A 23,018-nucleotide genomic window follows, 5' to 3' on the forward strand; every position below is an offset into this window, starting at 1 on the left:
ATGATGTCTGGGCAAATGTTGACTTAAGGTATGTGAGACTCTACCAAAAAGAACCATATATTGATTCATTTAATTTTTATCCTGCCTTTCCTCCAAGATGATCAGGGTGGTGTACATGGTTCCTCTCCATTTTACTCTCACATGAACCCTCTTAGGTAGCTTAGGGTAAGAGTCAGAGCTTGGCCCAAAGTCATCCACTGACAGAGAATGTAATGGAAGTATTTACACTACTTAAAATATTTTCTGTTTTAAAGTAGTTGAGATGATATCTCATATTGGTCCAACTAGTCTATAAAAATAGGGAATATGAACTTTTGAACAGTGTGTTCTTCTTCACGCTTAGGTTTTTAAAACCAAGAAGTTTAAATTGATTCCAAAGTAATGACACCAAATAGTACTCCCGTATATGAGCCAGGCTGCTGCCATTCTGCTCTTATCTGCGTCTTATCTATATAAAAAGCAATGTGTATTGGTAACAACTCACTTTTTAAAAAGCTGTACAACTGCATGAGCGGAGGGGGTTGGCCACTGATGTGAGCACAATGTAAAACATAAAAGGAGAGGAGCCTACTAACCTCTGCCATTCACTGTTTTCTAAATCCTGTTGTATATTTTTGCACAATGGCCTTTACTGATTCCTGTTTAATATTTTAACTTACAGTGTTAATTTATACATATATACATATATAAGTTATTACAACAATAGTTTTAATGTCTTTGGTCATTTCAAATAATGACAATAACAGCAACAACAATAGACATAATTTATTGAAGATAGGCTTATCTAGGACCACATGTTACTGATTTAACTGATTAGTTTATGTCCTTACAACTGCCCTTGTCTGGAAGAGAAGAAAAGAGCCAAATACAACTATAAAATCAAACATGTGGAAAGAATAGATCCTATCTCCCCACCCAGTCCTGTTTGCATTGATGTCCGTCAAATTAAGGCAGTATAAATATAGGCTACAAACAGAACGTAATCCAGAAGATTACTGAAGACTTTTTAGTTTTTTTAAACAAGTCGTGTTCCAATACAATTATTTCTGTTCTCAGAATAAGAAAACAATTCATTTTAATTCCGCTTTCTATTCAAATAAGCCCTGGATTCACTAAAGTGTTAGGCGGCTATTTTCATTTCCAGATTGTTCTTGGCTAAAAAGCTTGTCCTGAAGCAGCACATTGTGGCGGAAACTTACGTCTTGAGCTGAAGTCCCTTCCATCACCTGGGATATTATATATTACGCAGGAAAAAAATATGTTGCTTCGGAGTAATCCTCTGTAGAGTGTGATGCAGAGACGGTTTTCAATTCTCATAGAGCATTGCTAATGAATACCATAATAATAACGCTGCCACCGCTTTCAATGTAGAAAACCTGAATAATCTTAGATTTTCAGTGGAAATGACCTGGTTTCTGGATTCTGTCAGAGAAAAATAACATTGTTGTCATCCACATGATGCATGGCTTCAGATTAACACTGGTTAGAAAGTCACTAAAATTTCCCAGGGAAAAGATGGAGTTGCACATCTTGGGGCTGTCCCCTCTCTTGGTTTAAATATCAACTGGTATGAATCCGAGTATAGCGATATAGTTTGTTTCAATCATCTATGAACTGTCTCTCATATTCATATGTACAGTGTATATATATATAATTAACTTTAAAAATAAAAATAAGTAATATCCATACCGGTAATATTTTTTAAAAATGATCTAAACATGCTTTTTAAAAGTATTTTTTATGGTTTTTCTTGAATTGTACCATGCTGCTGCCCTTATCTGGTTATTTTGCCACTATTTGTGCCACTATTTTCCCCCGCCTTTTTCTATGCTGCATTATTTTTCAGCTACAGCTTCAGGCGTGTTAATGGTCCCACTGCAGCACAACTCTTAGAACATTTTTTTAAAAAATGCTGAAAAAGAATGCCATATGGAGAAAGGCATGACAAAAATAGCTGTTCTTTTAGAAGCACTCCAGACAGTTCAAATAGCACACTGGAGCACTTCAGATGCACAAGGAAGAACTGGAAATGGAGAACAGTTTTTTTATTAAAAAATGGCTGAGCCCTAAGAAACCAATGAGACACAAGTGGCTTTGTCTGAAAATGCTAAAAAAATCTGTTAGCAGATCTGAAAAGGTTGTGTCTGAAATGACACAAAAAATTCATTAGCCACTGGCTGCTCAAACAGATTATAAGAGCAGTTTGAAGGGGGGCTCAGTGTAGCATTTTGTGCTTCTGTCATTTTTAGGATTACATGATTTCCTGGGCAGCATCAGTGATTGTAGTGATTCACAACCCAAAATTGAGGAAGAATTTAATTTAAAGAGAAAGAAAAAGGTCTGGGTTTAAGTATGTTGCAAATTACATCCTCTGATTCAGACACCCTGAATATGCTTTCTTACTGTCATCATGTGCAAGGGAAAGGCATTTGGTATATGATCACAACACTCTTCTCTCTACCTATATTGTTGTAGAGCAAGTAAAAATATGCCCAGGTAAGCAAGAACTGGGTATTTTTAGTTGGACTATAGATTAATCATCATCATTTTGATTAATTGGTGTGAATCCAGCTTAAACACAACTGTTAATCAATGGTGCTAAAAGTTAAAGGCTCACTTCTTTGTTTCTTAAAGCTATTTTGCTTGTGATTTTTTTACTCTTGGATATCCTGCTTACACCTGGGAATACCTTTTGTTACCTCTTCACTTTATCACTAATGGAGTCTCAGAGGTAGCTGGCCTCCACCTGACTTAAACCAGAGCAAGGATAGCCCTCTTTCAAAGATCTGCCGAATGTCCAGTAACAGTTTTTTAGCCTCCTCATGTATCTTGATGTGTTTTTATGTGATTGCTGATACTCCTGGGACAACAGCACTTACTTTTACCTTTTCCATCCAGGTTGGGCCGGAGCTGTAAGCTGCCGATCTAGATAAATTTACTCCCGATTTCAACCTCAATTTCTACTCAAAGTTAGGCGTCCCCTCTCTGAAGGACTGGATCTTTTTTTGGCAGCTGCCTAACTGAGGCTCGGCATCTGGGGCTTCTTGCTTCCCTTGTGTGTTGCACTCCCCTTTGCTTCCCTTCGCCAGATGTTGTTTAGGTCCTTTTGGGAGGATGTGAGTTCCTTAACTTCCTGGTCTTGGCAGCTCCTTGTCAGTTCTGGCGAGTCTATACTGACTGTGACTGATGCAGCCATTAAGCATAAGAGTTTTGTGGCAAATTCTTTCCCCTGAAGTGGAATGTCTATTAGGCTCAGCTCCTTCAATCCATTTGGAGAGCAGAGCAGCATTACCATGCACCTCTTCCTCCTACTTCATGACAGTAAAATGATAAGATTGTAACACTACCAATCATCGTTGTACTTGAGAATGATCTTTACTCACAGTTTGAATCTATTGCAGCTCTGCATGGTCTGTAATTAAAACAAATTCATTATTCAGTAAATAGTAATGAAAAGCAGACGCCAGCCATTTGATTATAAGGGTTTCATTTTTTTTCCTCTTAATTGACACTGATACTTCTCCCTAGGAAACAATTTCCTACTCAAAAAGAAAAGCAGATGTTCTTGTCCATAATGAACTTGGGCAGAATAGCACTCAGGCCAAGCTCTGATATATCTGTGTCTAAACAAAACCATATTTTTAAAAGTTGGGCACATGCAATACTGTTTCTATATCTAATGCCTGTACAGCCATCTCAAAGTTGACAGAATTCAGTCCACAGCACTCTTTAACACCACTGGTATATACTCTTTAACACCATTACTCCCCCCTCACTTTCCACCATAAAAGATAATCAGAGTTCAGGCAAAGTGTACAGATGACGTATTCAAGACTTTTCTGTAATAGTTCACCTTTTTATGTCAATATATTGATCTATAGATAGATTGGAATATTGATCTATTGATAAGATGAAAGATAAAAATTAAAAATTATATTAAAAATTAAAGTATGCATGTGTGATAGAGAACTCACAAAATGTCACCCTCCCTCAGAAACAAGCAAAAAGCCAACTGATGGGTAATGCCTGCCCCACTGCAAACAGAATGGAGGTAATAATGCCGAACATGCCCCAAAACAAAGGCCCCTTCCACACATTCAGAATAATGCATATTCAACCCACTTTCACAATTGTTTGAAAGTGGATTTTGCTATTCTGCACAGTAAAACCCAGCTTCAAAGTGAATTGAAAGTGAATTGAAAGTGCATTATTCTGCCTGTGCAGAAGGGGCCAAAGGCTCCCTGGCCAATTCTCCTGGAAGCCTAAGCACCCTGGGGTGATCCGCTGAAACTGGAGCCAATGTATCTGCAAGATTCTACACTTGCTGGAACAAGCGAGACATAAAATCTGACCTTTATCAGTTAAAAATTTTTCTGGAAGACCTAACCAGTAAAATTAATTCATCATGGCCCTAAGAATCACTAGTGTCTTTTTATTTCTAAGGAGGTAAGCCCTCTTAGAAGAAAACAAGTTGCATGATTACCGGTACATATCAAATCCTCTTTCAGCCCCTTCTAGGGATGCCAGCCTCCAGGTGAGATCTGGAAAACCCCTGAAATTACAGCTAATCTCCAGAGTACATAGATGAATGGGTGGGATGAAGGGGTCCATAACAGAAGCTCTGCCGTGAAAAGAATCTCCCTTCAATGAGGGACAGAGCACCAGTGTATAACCTGTCCGAGACTGCTAAAATCCAAATAACACTTTTTCTTTATTTCAGAATGTGTGTCTTCTAATTGCACCTTTTCCTATGGCAAAGACTAAGATATGTGTGCTTAGGTGGCACAGCATACAGCAGTTTTCAGTTCTCTCCTGCTCTTTTTAGATTTAGTATTTTCAGTTTTATTTGGAAAAAAACTAAAGCATTTAGTTTTACATCTCTAGTGCAGAGCTACTTCTGGCCACGGTATTATGAATACTTTACCTATGAATCTCAACAGGCTTACTTGTAAAACAGGTACCTCATCTCTTACCATTTTACCTTGCAAAGTTCACAGTCAGTTTGAGGTCAGATTTACTTTTACCGCTTATTCATAGCATGTAAGATAAACAGGTGCTGGTACACAAGACATAAAAGAGGCAGCAATGTAGAATCTTGACTTTGCTTTATGGGTTTCCACCAAATATTTTACAATCTCTGGCCTATTGTGAGTGAAGGCAAGAAAAGCAAACACACTGAAAAGGCTGCCTGGGCTTGTTCTTTGCCCTCAAGGGCAGTGACTATCTGTGAATAACATTCCTAAGCAGGGGGTTCAATCTGTTTCGTTTTAGGCATACAAATTAAAATAAAAACCACTAAATTGAAAAAGGGTCATGGAGTGACTGACGAAGGTAGAATATTTGGATTTTGTTAACATTCCTGTTCAATGCAAAGTAGTATGATTCCACTTAGAAAATATATCACCATATTTAATGCTACTTTTGCGACAATATCTGAGGGTTCTACTTTCATATAGGGATACTACCGAAATCTATTATTTCTTTGCTTTCCCCACCTTGTTTACTTTGAACATTGATAGAATTTTCACTCTTTCTTATCTTCAGTCTTTCTTATTTGGAAAAATGCTGGTGATCATATCAGACATTGGTCCAAAAATTTGGGAATTACATGCAAGTAATTAATTAAATACCAACTATTGTTCAATTAACAGTCCAGTGACTTACCACTTTCTTGTTTTTGTGACAATATTGCACTTGAGATTCCAGTTACTGGAGTATTGCATTTGAATTTTGCACTGGAATATTCCAATCAATTGAATTGTTTGTAGAACTGAATTTTCTGCCCTTCCTGTTCTTGCTGCAGTCTACTGTGTTCCCTTAATCTCAGATCCCAGGAACTAGAGGGCACTTTGCAGGAAAACGGAAATCTAGAGTAAATAGAGGTTCAGGTCCAGATGTGCTCCTGCTGTCATCATCCTGTCTGAATTTTGTGCAGTCACAACATGAATTATGGTTTGGCAAAGGTAGTGCGTAAAAATGAACAATAATTTTCATATTCGTTTGGGACTATACTCTAATATGGAAGCATACAATTTTCTCAACCACTGCACCTCAACTGACTGAACTAACATCTCTAAGTGAAACAGAATTTGAATACCAGTACTGGGTGGCTGCAGAATGGAAGGGCCTTGGCCTTTATGCTCTGCTTGACTCTCTAAGGCAACTGGTTGGTCAGTGTCTAACAGTAAGCTGGTTTAGATGGAATAGTGAACTGGTCCATCAGGCTTTTCATGTATTCTTATATCCTTTTGTGGTAAAACTGTGGGCCATAGGTCCACTTATGTGGAGGACATTCCAAGTACAAGTAAAAATACCTTTAACGGCATAAAATAAAAGTATACATAGAAGTATTTACAGATTAAGATGGTAACAGCTAAGGTTAAAATTGATGTAATCTATATATATATAAATCTAACAGTGTGTTTGTCCCTGATGGTCTCCCTCAGAAGCTACTGGATGGATCGCACCCAAATTTTAACAGGACGCCCCTCCCTGTTGCGGGCAGGTAATCGGACCTTCAAATCGCCGAAAGTCCATACCTGAGCCAGGTAAAACATCTTTTTCCTGGCGCACCAGGCCATGAAGCTGGCTGTGTTTAACTGTCACCCTTAGAATGTTCGTGCAGCCTGTCTGTCTGTGGCCTGAGGGCTTGGTATGAGGGCTTAGAATGTTCGCACAGATGGGCGGAGATGACCATTGAAAACAGTAAATAGGTAATACTGTTAGGTACTACGAGTGGAAGTGAAACACATACACACTTTGCCGTGTGAGACGTCAAGTGGGCTTCCCCCCCTCACACGCAGGTAACTTTCACTCTCTGTACCTCACCCACTGCTACCACACAATACACATCCAGCTCATCCTCACACACCTCACTCTGCCCTCCCTCACATCCAACCACCACTTACCCACTTCCTCACCCATATTCACCACAGCTCTCTTTTACTAAAAGTGAGCTGGAGTTTGCCTTTTCCTTCTAAGAAAATCCGTGGGGTGGGGGCGAACCAACACTACTGGCTCAGCTTCTTTTGCACGTGGCCCTTTAAGAACCCAGAGAGTTGGCCTCGATCTGAGCGCCTTACCACCCTGCCTCTGCTGCCTGATTGGGATAGCCTACTTGCCCCAGTTCTGCCTTACCCAAGCCATGACTATGCGTGTCAACCAGCCTCATGGACAGCGGGATTCACACTCTGGTCACTTCCGTTGTGGAATGGGAAGGGTTACCTTATACTAAAAAAACAAGACAGCACCATATAACGATGTGAATTGAAAAGGGAAAGAGGGATTCCATTTGACCACCCCAAAAGGCTATGCTGGGGATCATTGGATCTGCATGGACATCTGTGTGGGTTGCGGACTATGATGAGAAGGACAATTGCCACAGCTGGGCCCACTAGTAAAATATAAAATTGGTGATTATGTTATATCCTGGTTCACAGTTCATACAAATCTTCACTTTAAAATCTTTAAGATTTACTAATTACATTTTTCATTGTGAATCTCTACCAGACACGAGGAGAGAAAGTTGTTCCTTTTTGCTTTCAGTTGTATTGACTGAGGCCCTTTCCCCACTCACCTTTGCCCGAGGGTTGCTGCGGGCAATTCCCGGCGCGCGCAATTCCCGGCGCGCGCCCTGGCTTCAGCCCCATCCGACCTCTGCACTCTAAGCGGCGGGGGATTGCGATCTCAAGCGCCATTTCAAAAGCATGCTTCAAGAATTCCCAAGCAGCGTCGAGGAAACTGGGAGAGAGGCAGCGTCGGGGCAGCTGCCTTCTCACCGCCCCTGAAGTGGGGAAGGCAGCTGGACCCCATGCTACTTGAGGAGAGTAGCGCGGGGCTTAAGGAAAGTGGGGAAAGGGCCTTAGTCACTGGGGCAATAAGTTTTTCCCATAAGTCCTTATAAAGCTGACAGTCAGGAGAAACAGTCTGGTATTTCTCCCCTGCATGCACAAAGCTGCATGGAGGATGGCACATGGAGGAATCTCCCAGAAAGGGCAGATGACAGGAAGGAGTTCAACCTGGCCATCATAAAGGTGTGTCTGTGCGTGGGTGAGTCTAAATCAAAAAGATAAGACAAATTGGAATTGTGATTAAACTGGATGCCTAAGAATTGGGGAGAATGAATTCTTGGGTCGTTTGGAAATAATGATGCAATTTCATGGTTACAATTTTTTTCTACAATTGTCCTTAGTATACTCAATTGAAAGCCTAAAGGAAAATGTCGAGGTCAATTCCAATGAATCTAATCATATGAAGAATTTTTCTATACCAATTGGATAGGTGACTATCTTCTAACATTGATGAGAGAAGACTCATTGGTGAGAAATGAACAGCACATTTGATAGTAATTTTCCAGGCTCTAGTTTTCACAAGAGGTTGTTTAATTTCTGTACAGATTGTATAGTAATTGACACATCTAGGTATTCCTATAACCCGTTGGAGAAAGTGAACTTGAGGAAATTCAACTGTACTGCTATATGTAGGTACCTACGTCCGTATTTCTTATAGAAGTTGTGAGATTACTTTTGCATTGAAGATGGTAATAGCAGAAGGAAGAAGTTGATTTCCTTAATGGAAATAAAAATGGGAGATTGCTGACGCTGAGCATGTGGCTAGGTTAATAGCTCAAGATCTATGAGATGACCAATTCAAACTGTACTTAAAAGTCGGGTCCAGATATTTAAAACTTTTAATTTATTTGATCTTAGTATCCTTAGCTTTCCATTTGGAATGTTTCCACCTTTTTGAGAAAACCATTACCTTCGATTTGTCAATATTAACTGTGAGAACATAAGAACATAAGAACAAGCCAGCTGGATCAGACCAGAGTCCATCTAGTCCAGCTCTCTGCTACTCTCAGTGGCCCACCAGGTGCCATTGGGAGCTCACATGCAGGATGTGAAAGCAATGGCCTTCTGCGGCTGTTGCTCCCGAGCACCTGGACTGTTAAGGCATTTGCAATCTCAGATCAAAGAGGATCAAGATTGGTAGCCATAAATAAATAAATAAATAAATAAATAAATAAATAAATAAATAAATAAATAAATAAATAAATAGCCAAGATAACTGTGACAGACTCACTAACCTTCACAACTTCTTTAGGCAGAGAACCCGCTCTCTGACCTGTCTCAACAGATTTTCCCTGCCTTTTTTCCTTCTGGGACTGAGGTGCTTCAGATAATGGTAGCATTTGGTGAGACAGAAGCACTTTCCCTCAGCCCTGCAACTATCCCAGAATGTGAAGGATGCCTGTTATTTTAACTTCCTTCTAGGCAAACCCCTTAATAAGACAAACAAAATAATAATACTGAGGCAGATTATAAAATTAAACAGAATTAAAGATTTTTTTAAACAGAGAAGAGAGGAAAGGGAGATAAATAATTTGGATAAAAGTAATGGATTAGCCAGGAGAAATATATATACACAAGACTTTGGTATAGAGATTCAGTATTTAGTTTTCAGTTTGCTTAGATATTTTCTGATGTTTCTTAGTACAGTTACTTAAGTTGGTACTGGCTAATGGAGAATACGCACACAGGGTCCTAACAAGCTTGGTATGTATACTCAGTATCCTCACACAGCCCACACAGTTAGAAATCCAAAATTAAAACATAAATCAATCTTCCTGGAGGAAAATAAAGCAAAACCCCAAATACACTAGACTACTGACTTTAGGGATTCTTCTTCTCTCTTCCTGGAAGATCTATCCCCCCTTGGCACCTCTGCCTGACAGGGATGTATCTACTTAAACCAGTGCCTAGGACAAGCCCAAGTACATGCTTCCTTTCCCCAGCTGTGACCCAGTCCATCCCCACCCCCCACCGGGGCTCACTCACACTGGCAATCTCCACCATTGCAAATGGGGACAGCCCTGTTTGCTCCAACCCCCCATACACTTGGAGGACAGGAATGGGGCAAGCCCCATACTGGACCTCCAGGTGAAGGGGGTGGAGTAAGCAAGGCTTGCCCCACCCCCTCTCTTTGTGGAGGTCCAGACTTCCACATGGAGGGGGGAGCAGCATTTGAGCCTGGCTGGGACCAGGCTTTGACCCAGCTCTAAGCTGCAGGCTTAGATCTAGGCCCAAACCTGGCCCCAGTCACACTCAGACTGAAGCCGGCAGGTCTGGAGCTTTATGCTAATGGCTCAACCCCCAAGTTTCTGGGTCCAAACCTGGCCTTAGCTAGGCTCAAAGGAGCCCTTGATGCTCCCATCTCCACATGGAGGTCAAGTGTGGCACACCCAAACTCCACATGGAGATGGGGAGGGTGTGGAGATTGTGAACAAGGTGATCCCTGCTTGCCAGCCTTCAACCGTGCTTCTGAATGGGGAGTTCCCGACCAGGGTCCAGTTGAGGGAGGTGAGGGCTACAAAATGAGTCCCCCAGAAGTGGCACCTTGGACTCAAGATACCTCCTGCCTCCCCCCCAGATAAGCTACTACTGCCTGGACCCCTCAATAACCCTCCACCAGTTCACTCAGTCTGACTATTTATTTGTTCGCACCCAGCACCCCAGTTGTCAACGGTAGAGTTTGTCAGTTTTCCACACTTTGACTAAACTGCTCTCCTCATAGGTGATTGAGAACAGCAAAGGCAGTTAGCTTTTAACACCAAAAACTCTAAAATCTCCAAAAGCCCCTCAGATTGTTCTTCAGAGATAATTCTATTGTCATAAAGTTTTTTAGTCAATCAGAGTGCAGGATGCCACAATCAATCAGTGGCTTCTCCTGTTCCTAAGGCCTTCTGTGCCTTACTTCGAATGTAAACAATAATACCTGTTTCAGATCTGCACTTATTGAACTCACATAGTGGGGGTTTTCACTTGGGTGTGCGTGTATACTAAATAAAAAAAAAGCTTGGGTAACCTTCCTAAATACCCAAGAGCATTGGCTAGAGGTGAAATTGCTCTTATTTTTTTTAGCATATAGCATATTTTTTCTCATCTTTTTTGAATCACAAAAAAGATAGGGGGACTTATGTGACCATAGCTTTCCTCTTATTTCTTACTATCACCTTTAAATAGGAGAAAAACTTCATTTGAAATTGGGAACACTCTGCAGTGCTAACAGGAATCTTCTAGATTATCTTCAACTTCTTCAAATCTTCAACAAATCTTCAACTGATAGGAAATGCTGACATTTCTGAATTTAGTTATTTAATTTGGGGTCTCAATGTGGTTTTCAAAGAAGCACAACCATAATTTAGACAAACAACATCTACTAAATCACATCAATTGAGTATTCATACAGACAAGTATTATAATTAAAAATAAAATATAAACAGCTATGACTGTTTCCATAGCTCTTCTTTACTTGGGTTGGCAGGCGATATGGTCTGGAGACCCAGTTCACGTCCCTATCTGTCAATAGTAATGGGGCCTCAGCTCCTACAGCTGTCAATTGTAATTTGAGATCTCAGCAACTTCAGCTACTCACCCAAGTCTGATTTGAAACTGTCTGTTTTTTTCCTGTTTTGAGACTATAAATAGTCTTATGAGAAAATTTATATACTTTGTTTCACCCTCCTTTCCTAGTAACTTATTCCATACGCTCCACATATAAAGTAATTATTCCATAGCATGGTAATAAGGTAACTTATGCTATAAATAAAGTGATTAGACTTTTAAACAAAACCTTTGTACAAAATTATTCTTCTTTGGATACCTTAGTCTTAGAGTGGTATTTATGAGACTTTAAAGCCAAGATCCTAGCTCATTTGAATGTTATTAAGTGGTTTTTTTAAAAAAGTCTACATTTTAAATATTTTGGGACAAATCTTTCTGAATCTGAGACCAAATAGTAGGACAAAAGAAATATCTAATGCATCTAAGTAGCTTTTGCAGGCTGAAAATAAAAAGTGGGAACTGATCATGGTGATGATAACCATAGAGGGAGTAAATGCAAAACTCCCAGTTTGGCTGCAATTCATTGGTTGCTAACAAACATTTCTTTATCACCCCATGTAATAGGAACCAGCTTGCCCTCCAGCCATGTGAACAGAGAATGCTCTCTTCATGACCCCTTTCTGTACTGCTGTGGACGAAAGGCTGGCATCAAGCATGTCAAGGTTAAGAAAAAGGGCTGCTTGCCTTTGGCAGAGAGCAGTTTCAAAGGCTCCAGGGGAATATAGTCTGGCACTTTGCCAAGACTCAGGATCAGCCAAAGGGCAGCAGGCACTCCCTGCACAATATGCTGCTTTGACAGGTGCACCATGAAACAGACAGCTTTTACATTCTCTCTTTTTCACAGGAAACCAGGAAGAATGATAAGATGAATTGTCACCAACAGGGATTCAAAACTTGAGGTATTGAACTGTTGGCAACTGAAATCTTCAACTGATAGGAAAGGCTGAGATTTCTGAATTGAGTTATTTAATTTGGGGTCTCAACGTGGTTTTCAAAGAAGCACAAACATAATTTAGACAAACAACTTCTACTAAATCACATCAATTGAGTACTCATACAGACAAGTATTATAATTAAAAATAAAATATAAAATGTAACATAAAATATAAAATACAATTTAGTCACGTCATACTTTCTTCTAGATTGAAGTACTTCTTCCAGGCAGGTAATAATATCAGTTAAGATTGATGTTGGATGTTTCAAGATTTTATTTCCCACTGTTTTCCCCCTTTAAAGTCTGGTAACTAATTGCCAGGCCCCCATGTACATGAAGTGCCATCCCTCACTATTTAAAAGTACTTTACAATTCTGTTCACACCAGCCTCTAATTTGTGTCCCAATCCCATATGATGTGAGGTTTGATTTGTGTGGCAGCTCTTTCCAATATTTTTCCTGTGAAGGCTTTAATAGTATGGAATGGGCATCCATTGGAGACAAGAGTATCTCCTTCCTGGTCCACATTTAGAACTGTTGTTCTATTTCAAAGTGCTTATTCTTCATTTTACCCATTGTGGTTTGACTATTAATCAGGATTGAGGCTGTGCTTTATTATGAGTATCCATTACCAAGTATTGTAAAACAGCTTGGGCCCACTTGTTGGGAGAAAAGTTGATAATAAACACTTTAAAATACATAAATAAATAAACAAATTCTGATCCAAACCTAAATAAAAATTCTGTACACAGCCCTAATGCATAGACATTTACTACTGCATAGAATAGTTTTATCTGTATGCTAATAAACTGCTTCCATTCTTTTATGAATGCTGAATGTGATTAGAGAAAGATGAAAAATCTCGGGCTGCTATGTCATCAGGCAGAAATAATTAGATAGATGAAATCCTTGCAGAAATCATCCATCTTTTGGAAAGATGTGACATTTTGAAAAATTTACAAATTTTCATTAAGACATTTTGGCTTTGCATTCTGTATGAACATGATTGTGTTTATAGCATTTTCTAGCCATGCAGTGATAATTAAGGATTTTTCCTGCACTGTATTGATACTAAGACTGGACACTTGTAGATATTTATAATTTCTCTATAACTAATCCTTTTACAAACAGCATAGCAATTTGTGCAAAAACAGCAGGTGTATAAACTGCATACCTTTATATATGTTTTAGTCCATGCTTAAAAAAAGAAAGAAATTAAGCCAATGCATAAAGCTTTCATGCAAACATTATAAAGTGTAATGCTTTTCTGAATATTACAAAGCCATCTATTATTAACTCGGTATGAAATATGAGGGTTATATGGCAAGAAAATGATTGCACTTGATCACAGCCGGAGTCTGGAAAAACGGGATGTTCACTCCCACGAACAAAGCATCATTTATTAATAAATTTTGTAGAATGGGTTAAACTCTTTTAACTGGCCACCTAAATTATGCCCACAGATACAAAATTAAATTATGTAAATGTAATGGCCACATAAAAGACTTGTTTTGCTAATAAATAACAGCTAGGCTGTACCTTGTAAAGTTTTTGTGGGTGGGGGTTGGAAGCAGTTTCCCCTTTGTGTTACAGTGATGCTAGCACCAATCATGCAACAATACAAATATAATGGGGAGGGATATTGCTGCAGTAGAAATATTTAATCATTAGGGGAAATGTGCAGTTACAGAGTGCTAGAAGAGATTAATCATTTGACCAAAAATAGCAAAGACTGTGAAATAATTGTGCATGTTAGAGGAAGGAGTGGCTTGGCATTGTTTGTTGCCTGTTGAAATGCATGTGGAAACACATGTTGAAAAGTTGGTAAGCATGCACCCTCTAAAATCCTCATTTGATAGGGTGGTCAATGTTGGGTTGGGAAATTCCGGGAGATTTGAAGGTGAGGCCTGGAAGGGCATGGTTGAGGAAGAAAGGGAAGGGACTAGAGGGCTCTAACACTATGAAGTACACATTCCAAAGCAGCCATTTCCTTTGTAAGCTAGAGATCAATTGCAATTCTGGGAGATTTCCAGGCCCCGCATGCATGTTAGTTACCCTCGAAAGAACCAATGCATCATTCAAGTTTGACTTGATTAAATGCACTGAAGTTGTTATAAGAAATGGACAAATTTTATTTTTATAGGGTGAACATGTTGTTTACATTCTAACAAGCTTGACTAAAAATAACACTTAGTTCTAAAGATGTTTCTGCATTTTACAGCACAAAGCAGAGGATGTATAAGGATGTTAAGCTGTACTTTATTGCCTATGAAACAATGCAAAATGGAAGCCAAAGTGAATGATACAAGCCAGATGCTGTTTACATATATGATACCTTTGGAAATCTTTAGGTGGATGTCTTTGTTTTCAACAATGCCAAATTTAGCATGAAGACTTCTTAATTTGGTTTATCTCAAACTCTGAGCTCTTTCCAAAGATTATGAGTAGATGCTTGGACTACAAAGCTTTTGGCTTCCCGTTTCAACAGAAGTTTGCATAAGAAGAGCCTGCTGCTACCATCACAAGAACATAAGAACTTAAGAACTAGCCTGCTGGATCAGACCAGAGTCCATCTAGTCCAGCACTCTGCTACTCACAGTGGCCCACCAGGTGCCTTTGGGAGCTCACCTTTACCGTGTGGCAGCTCAACTTCTCATAGGGCTTGAAGGGCAGAGAACAAATCCTTTGAAAGAAGAGGAACTTCTGCTTCCTACTTGTTATTTCATTTTCATAGCAGACAAGATTAGTGTGTGGCGTGGAAGTGAATGCTGTGAAAAGGGAAAGAAAACTCACTGTCAGTGGAACAAGACAGCATCAACCACATTGTCAATTAGGGTTCCCAGACCCCTGACATGGGACAAGGATTCTCCACTTCAGGTCCTCTCCCTGGCACCTTTCACCAGCAGCAAACTTCTGCCTTAGACCATTGTCGCTGGCTATACGTCTATGTGACGTCTAGGGTTCAGTGGAATTGATATCATCACATCACCAGTGATATGTGGATCCTCTGGTATTTTGGGGGAAAGTTCTATGGTAAAAATTGCTTCTTTTATAAATTTTGAGTTCAAATAACGGAACATCAAAGGGAGTTGTCTATTGAAGGGAGCTTTGACTCTTGAAAGCTCTTACCTCTGAAAATCTTGTTGGTCTCTAAGGCCGTTTCTGCACGGGACCTGGGAGTGCCGGAGTGCCAGTGTTCATGACACTGGCAACGACCTGGAGCCATTTGCACACTTGTGTGCTGATGGCCTCGGAGCTCACGTGCCCCCATGGCGGTGCCTCTGCATGAGGCGCACCTTTTTTGTTTTTTAAACTTACCCCCTTTTCCTGCATCACTCCTTCAGGATGAGAGAACACGCCCGCATGGCCCTGGCAATGCCCTGGGGGCTGGAGGGCCGGAGGCATATCCCCTCGTCCCCATAGAGTGATGCAGGAAGAGGAGGTAAGTTTTAAAAACAAAAGCAGAGGGCTGAAAAATGGCACTTTACATCTGGTGCTGTTTGCTTGGCACCAGGTGGAAGATGCTGTTTTCTAAAAGCAAAACACCATTGCGGGGAGGGGGGAGAATGGCGCTGCCTCAATTTGGAGGTGGCAGCTGTGCAAAGTTTTCCCCAAACTGTGTTTTTACCACGCTGACACTGGTGATTTTGGCCCATGCAGAAACAGCCTAAGGTTTTACTGGACTGAATTTTAATGAAAACCAACATGGCTACCCCTCTAAAACCATACTGGCAATTGCTTCTAATCAAACTTTTTCCCAAGTGAATCAAGAGAGTTTTGCCATTCAGCATAGGTCAGGCTGGAGCTACAACTGCATAATGTGTAAAAATATTTTTTTTAAATAGCATAAATCAGTTATTTAAAAGTGGCTAGAAGGAAATATTGAATGCAACAATCAACACAAATCAGTTCTTTAAATATGGCTGTAGGGCAGGCTGACCAGATGTCTCGCTTTTGGCAGGACAGTCCCGCCTTCAAACAATTTGTCCCGCGTCCCGCGGGTTATTTCAATTGTCCCGATTTTTGGGAGGCTGCCGCACTGCCTTCTGGGGCGCAAGGCACTGCAGCAGCCTCCCGCGCGTGCGGCTGCAGGAGCATGGCCTTCTGGGGCTTGCTGTTTCCCGCCCTCCTGCATGCGCACGCACGGCCGCCTACCCCCATCCCGGTTCACAAAGGTGACCATCTGGTTGCCTTACTGTAGGGACACAATGAATGGAGCTGTTTTTCTAAGGACAGTGTCTGAATTATCTATAAATCTAAGATGTTGATTCTGAATACAACAAGGGCTTATAGGAAAGCAACTAAATGATCTTTGTAAAGTGCTATGCTGGTTACTGGAAAAAATATGATTCAACAGATATCATTCATTCATTCAGCACATAAAAGGAATGACAAATTCACTTTAATCTCTTGGCCCAAATCTGGAAAAAGGACATCTTTGTAAATCTATGTCTTAGAGAAAACTTCTGCTCACACAACAAATTCAGCCCATAAAATGCAGATCCTTCGACTGTAAATTTATCACTCTGCCCAAGGCAATTCTTAAACTATAAGATTTTATTTATGATTCGTTGTAGTCTGCTTATTTAAATGACTCCAGTGCTGCGCTTGAAAATTAACTGTGTGAAAGTCATAATATCTTCAGTTTTTTGTTTATGTGGTTTTCATTAACTACTGTACAATGTTATAAAGGCTCTTGTTAACTAAAAATAAGAAATGTTTGTTAATGTTAAGAACTACTCATAAATGACATGATGATAATTGAAGCCATCCTATCTATGAAGGCATCTCCTCAGTGAATCATAACAAGAGGGGGTTCTGGTTTGGCTTATGGGCTGGGTTGTAATTTTAAAAACAAACACCTTTCCCTTGTGCTGTTATTTAGGTTTTAATTTGCACCAAGGCTCATTATTATAATATCTCAGAATCTGTTTCCAGGGATAAGATTCAACAAGAGTGTCCCTGGGCATGTACAAAATACATTTCTGTCACCAATGGACAACAAGAACAATTTGTGATGAATCTTAAAAACCTGGCTGCTGTACCCCTTCCTCTGCTTTTGCATCAATTTTGGGAGTGATTTCTGATCAGAAAAAGAGAATGGGGAAATTCTCTCTCCCGTTACTTCTATTCTGATCAATGGGTAGTGACACCCTCCCCCGGCTATATGTCATTAATAAAGAAAAACACTCCAGCTGTGATTCAGAGACTGCAGTCCCTGGGAAGGATCAGGAAGAACAGGCTCTGCACTGCATCCAGACTTTGTACCCTAATGTAAGTACTAAGAATAGGGAGAAAATAGAGACAGAGAATACCTTCCTGAGCAGTTTTACTTTCATTGCAGATAGGAAAGCTCAGCTATAGGAGTGTAGCTGAGGGGATCAAAAACAAGGAGATTGATCCAAACTGTTACATGTACTGCAATTATATGTTAATGTGCCAAAATCCGTTGAACAGAGAGGATGAGGCCTTCCATAAGCTCCTTGGAAAGGACGCTGCTCCAAATGAGATAGATAAGGCAGAGGCTGAGAATACAGAGAAACAAGCATGAAAAAGAAGCAGCAAGTCTCTCCAAGCTACATGGAAGACCTAGTTCCTGATGTAAATATTAACAGGGAGGAAAAGGGAAGAATTATTTTACTATTTTTAGTTTTAAAATTAACATGTAGAAAATAAGATAGGTGTCTGAACAACGTTACAGTATTTCCCTTTTCACTATTTTAGTTTTCTTTTTTAACCATTGTATCTGCATAGTGGGCACTTTGGGTATGGAGCTAAGAAATAAATTTCATCCTTGTTGCCATGTTGAAAGCATTGCCTTCCTAGCTATAGAGACTAATTTTGTGCTTATAATTGGAATTCAGGTATGGGGAATACCTTTGAAGTTCTTTTTCTCTGATATGCCCATTTCAAACTTACTTGTTTTAACGAACAAAACAATTTAAAATGCTTGTAAAAATACTTTTAAAATGAACATGGGGTTATTTTCAAAAATGTGCTCATTTCCCTTTTATTTTCTAATTAATCTGTTCATATTTTTAATTTTCATTATGGGATCACCCAGATCACAAAACATTACCAAAGATTATAATTACTAGGGAATTTTTAATGCAGAATTTTTTTAGCAAGATCCACATATTGAAGGTTACACTTGTGAAACAAGGTACTGACAGCATCCTGTGAGTTTTCAGCATGAACAGTGTTTCACACTGAAACAAAGATAGAACAGGATAACACTGCAATAATGGACTAAGATTCCAGGCTTAGTTTACAACACATGTATTTCATGTTGTGATCATAAGATTCCTCAGGTGATGTCAGCCATTTGTGAGAGCCTTAGCTGCCTGCTTCTTCAGTGCAACCATTTCATTCCATGAACACTGTTTCTCTGAAGCAGTGATTCATAACAGAATATGCAACAGCCTTGACAATGGCATTCATAGTTGATCATCTATTACTAGGGTTTACAACATCAACTTCAAAGATATTTAGGTCAAAATATCTATCCATGGTGATGCAATGACCACTTTGTTTCCAGAAAATCTGAATGACATCATTCCTAGAGAAATAGACATAAAGACACTTTAGTGCCTGTTCTGTTCATCATGCATACATAAACTTGAAAAGAACAACATAAAACTAGGGAATGCATACTTTTGTTATAGTCAGTAGGTGTTGACCAAGGAAAGGCCACCTTCCCTTCTGGTGGGGCAGCATCTTTTGCTCAGCTAAGGCTCTTCTTCATTAATCTGATTATGCCTTCTTTTTTCCCCTCAGGTGAAACAAAGAGATGCCTAGTGATACTCTGGCCTGTAACTCATTCCTAGGGCCTCTTGACATACATCCTTCTGACTGCTTTTGGGTTAAGCACTGCTGGTGCTTCCTCCATACTGAGAGGATTTGAAGGGTTGTTCTCCACCAGTCAAAAGTTTCAACAGCTGCACAAAATGTGGAGATTGCAAAATGACTCCTCCTTTATACCTTTACATGAGCCTCACAGTGTTTAACCTTTACCATATTAACATTTGTAGGAATTCTGTCTTTGTGTTAACCAGTTCTCTTTTTTTGTACGAATTTCACTTTTTAATAAGATTTTCTATTATTAATTGTGCTTTTTTCTTTTGCCATGCACACAATTCCATCATTTTTATTGTCTTCAATGAACTCATTTTTTAAAGAGTCAGGCAACATAATAATGCATCCCCTACTTACTCTTAAAAAAATGATTAGTATATTGGTGTATTACAGCTTTGACTGCATCCATATAATCTCCCACAAGCACTGTCACATATCTAGGGTTGAATCCCCACTGAGGAATAAAACTGGATACATCACGTTTCCAAAAGAAACAGCACCCTTTTTATCACGGTTTCTCCCTCCCCACTGCAGAGTCCTATAGTTTCACATATACGTTCCTTTGTAGCCACGTCCAGTGCACAAAAAAAGACTGTGTGTGCTCAGCCCACTGCACTCTGATTGGCTGGAAGGTTCGAAGGACGGGAACAATAAGCCGTGTCTGTCCCCTGTTTTTCCCCACTGAACTGGCTTTGGAGCATGATTGGAAAAAAAGGTGCACTTCAATGCAGGTTCCGAAAAAAATCAGGATATGGGGGGGAGCGCATGCCAGAACCAGGATGAATCCATGTTTGGCACTTAAGTGGTGGGGAGTTCTTGCTTAAACCATGTTTTTTCACATGAATATCACATGATAAATTGACCATGGGGAATCAACCTAGAAGTGAGGCCCAATTCTAAAACCTTCAAGAGGGTAGTTCCATGGCATCTGCATTCAGTGTTTGCATTTGGCTTGGTCGTGAAATAGGAGGGTGAAAACTGCATGAAAGATCTGTGATCAGATGTACTGCTATTTCATTTCTACTTTAAAGCAGCTGTTAGGTGCTCAAGGTTTACCAGAGGAATTGGGTGCAGCAGGGGTGTCCAATTCTTCTTCCTGCATGCATTCTGTGCCCTTTTCCCTCATCTAAATCCCCTTTAGATTGTTGTTAACTCCACAATGGAAAAATATGCATACCCATATTATTTTCCACTGTGATGCTAATAGCAGTTTGAGGTGGAAACATTCCACTGGGAAAACTGTAAGAAGAAAGGGTTAATCCCATTTTGTCCAGCATTGCACTCTGATGAAAATGGAAGCCTCCAGTAAACAAGGGAAATGCTGGAAGATCTGATCCCAGCTCTCTGGCATCTGTATACTTTGCCCCTTAATTGCTTTGGGGAGGGAGCAGTTTGTTCAGCCATATCTATTGTTAATACATTCTTGGACAAGGAGTGAAAACAATTAAAAACAGGTGTAGCTAAAAATACTGTTGTAAGACTTTGCCTTGGCCTTTGTTTTCCTTTGGTTCTCTGGCGGTCATTGAATTGGACTTTCCTATCTTTTCTGACACTGTTTAGGACCCGAGTCAGCTCGTCTCAGACCAGCAAACTTCATTTGTCTGAGGAAAAATCACTGCAGATAGGGAGACAGGTTGATATAATGAATTCCTTCTATTTCCTTCTTTTAACATTATTCTCTTTCTCATTTATGTACATGCTATTGTCTTTCTTTATCTCCCAGTTAAAACATTGTATATTCGATATCTTTCCAAACATAATTTTAATTTTTTCTTCTTGTGTACACAATTGTATGCTGAGATCTACCATGAACCTCCAGCCAAAGATTTTCTCTGTGTCTCCTTCATATTATCCAAGACCAAGCTAAACAGCATATTAAAGCAAACCATATGAGTTCACATGAGTTGCCACTACAGCTCATAACATTTTGTTACCTAGCCTTGCCACATCCCATCAATGCTGACCTGAACATAGTTTATTGGATTGATCAAGAAAAATACAGAATACCAATTTAAGGATTACAATCACTCAGACCAATTAATACTTTAGGTATGAAGATTATTATGTTCCTGAACCACCTGAACTTCAATTTTTCTCCATGCTTGTATGCATGTGTTTATCTATCTATTAAGTACACCTTTTGCTGCAGCACTGTATTAAATAGCCCTTTGCACATGATGTGTGTGCATTTAATATTTTAAGCCATAGGGGTATATGTTTTGTTTGAGTTACACAAGTCACACTATATCCCAACTCTTGAATTTATAGCTTCCACAAACTGACCTTTTTCTGTTTCTTTTTCTTCTAAGAAACCCTCCAGCAACTGTCCCCCATCCTCAGCAATACTGATTATTTATTTACTTCACACATATTTCACGTTTCTCCACAAAGGGGACCCAAAGCACCTTACATCTTTCACCTCTCCTCCATTTTATCTTCACAGCAGCCCTAAGGTTGGCTTGAGAATGTATAACTGACCCAAGGCCACCCAAGGAACCTCATTAGTAGAGTAGTGATTCAAACCGGACTCTCTGAGATCCTAATCTAAAACTCTAACCACTATAAGACACAGCTATTGTGGGGTAGCTGTTATTAAACAGTAGCGAGCGGCTGGGCTTGAGTGAGTAATGCAAATTGTGTGGCTGCTGCCAGGTGTAGCCAAGATGAGTCCTCCATCAAGGCAAAAAAAGCCCTGGAAAGGGCCCTGCCCCCTCGTCTATCTGCCTTTAACTGACAGAAACCACAGATGGCAATATTCAGTCACTGAGCACATCTATTTCTTAAAACTGTAGATGATTGTTTTGTTATTTTGGAAGGTTTTAGTCAGCTCAATTTTTTTTTAAGTTAAAGATTTTCTGAAAATCTAACACTGTTTGGGGGTTTATAAAATGATCTGTCTTTTCTGACTGTGGCTCCAGTCTCCAGATTTTAGCCATTGGGGGAGAATTAGAAATATAGCCACAAAGCAATATAGACCACAGCCATATTGTTTGTATTTGACTATCCCGCCCCGCACGCCCCTTGCCTTTACTAGGCTTCTTCATTACTTTTATAACCCTCCTTTGCTTTTCTGCCAGCTGCAGTACAGGGCCACGCATTGCCAAGCTGTTCTCTTTTTCTGGTTTATCCAGAGGATCAATTTTTCAAAGCAATAAATGCATAGCTGTTAGTGATTTGTTGTGCACAGTCCAGATATGTTCTCACATTATTATTATTATGCTTCTCTGCCAGGAAGTTGTGAGGATTTCGTTGCATATCCTTTTCCTTGCGCTGGATGTGCTGAACTTTTCACCATAGACAAACATTGTTCTAATCCCAGACATGTATATCCATTATCACTGCCTGTGTGGAATATAAGTGCATTAATACCAGTGAACACTTGTTGGATGGATGTTCTTGTGATGTTGAAAGCAGTGATGACTGCCACATTAATCCTCATCTATATGTCATTACCCTTTTTTTCCCTATGAGGGGAAGGGCAGCATACAAGCTTAATAAAATAAAAAATAAAATACATGTTTTGTTTTAAAAGTCCTTTTACCGGCAGAGTGCTGTCCTACTGTACTACTCAAGTGCAGGCATAATCATCTTGTTATTATCACTTTAGTTTTTAGAGTGGAAAATACCAAAAAAAAAGGGTTATCCATTTTCCTCAGAGCAATATCCTACCATTTGTGAGCATTTGTATTTTCCCCATTACTGGCTGAGCAAGATTCTTTTTGATGTGGTTGCCAGCAATTACACTTGCACTCTTTTGCAGACAGAACATGTTCCAGCTATGGCTTCCCTCAATAGTGCTCCCTCCAAAAGAAACAAATGCTAAGTTGA

The sequence above is a fragment of the Sphaerodactylus townsendi genome, linkage group LG04 (genome assembly GCF_021028975.2).
Source record: "Sphaerodactylus townsendi isolate TG3544 linkage group LG04, MPM_Stown_v2.3, whole genome shotgun sequence".
Classification (NCBI taxonomy): Eukaryota; Metazoa; Chordata; class Lepidosauria; order Squamata; family Sphaerodactylidae; genus Sphaerodactylus; species Sphaerodactylus townsendi.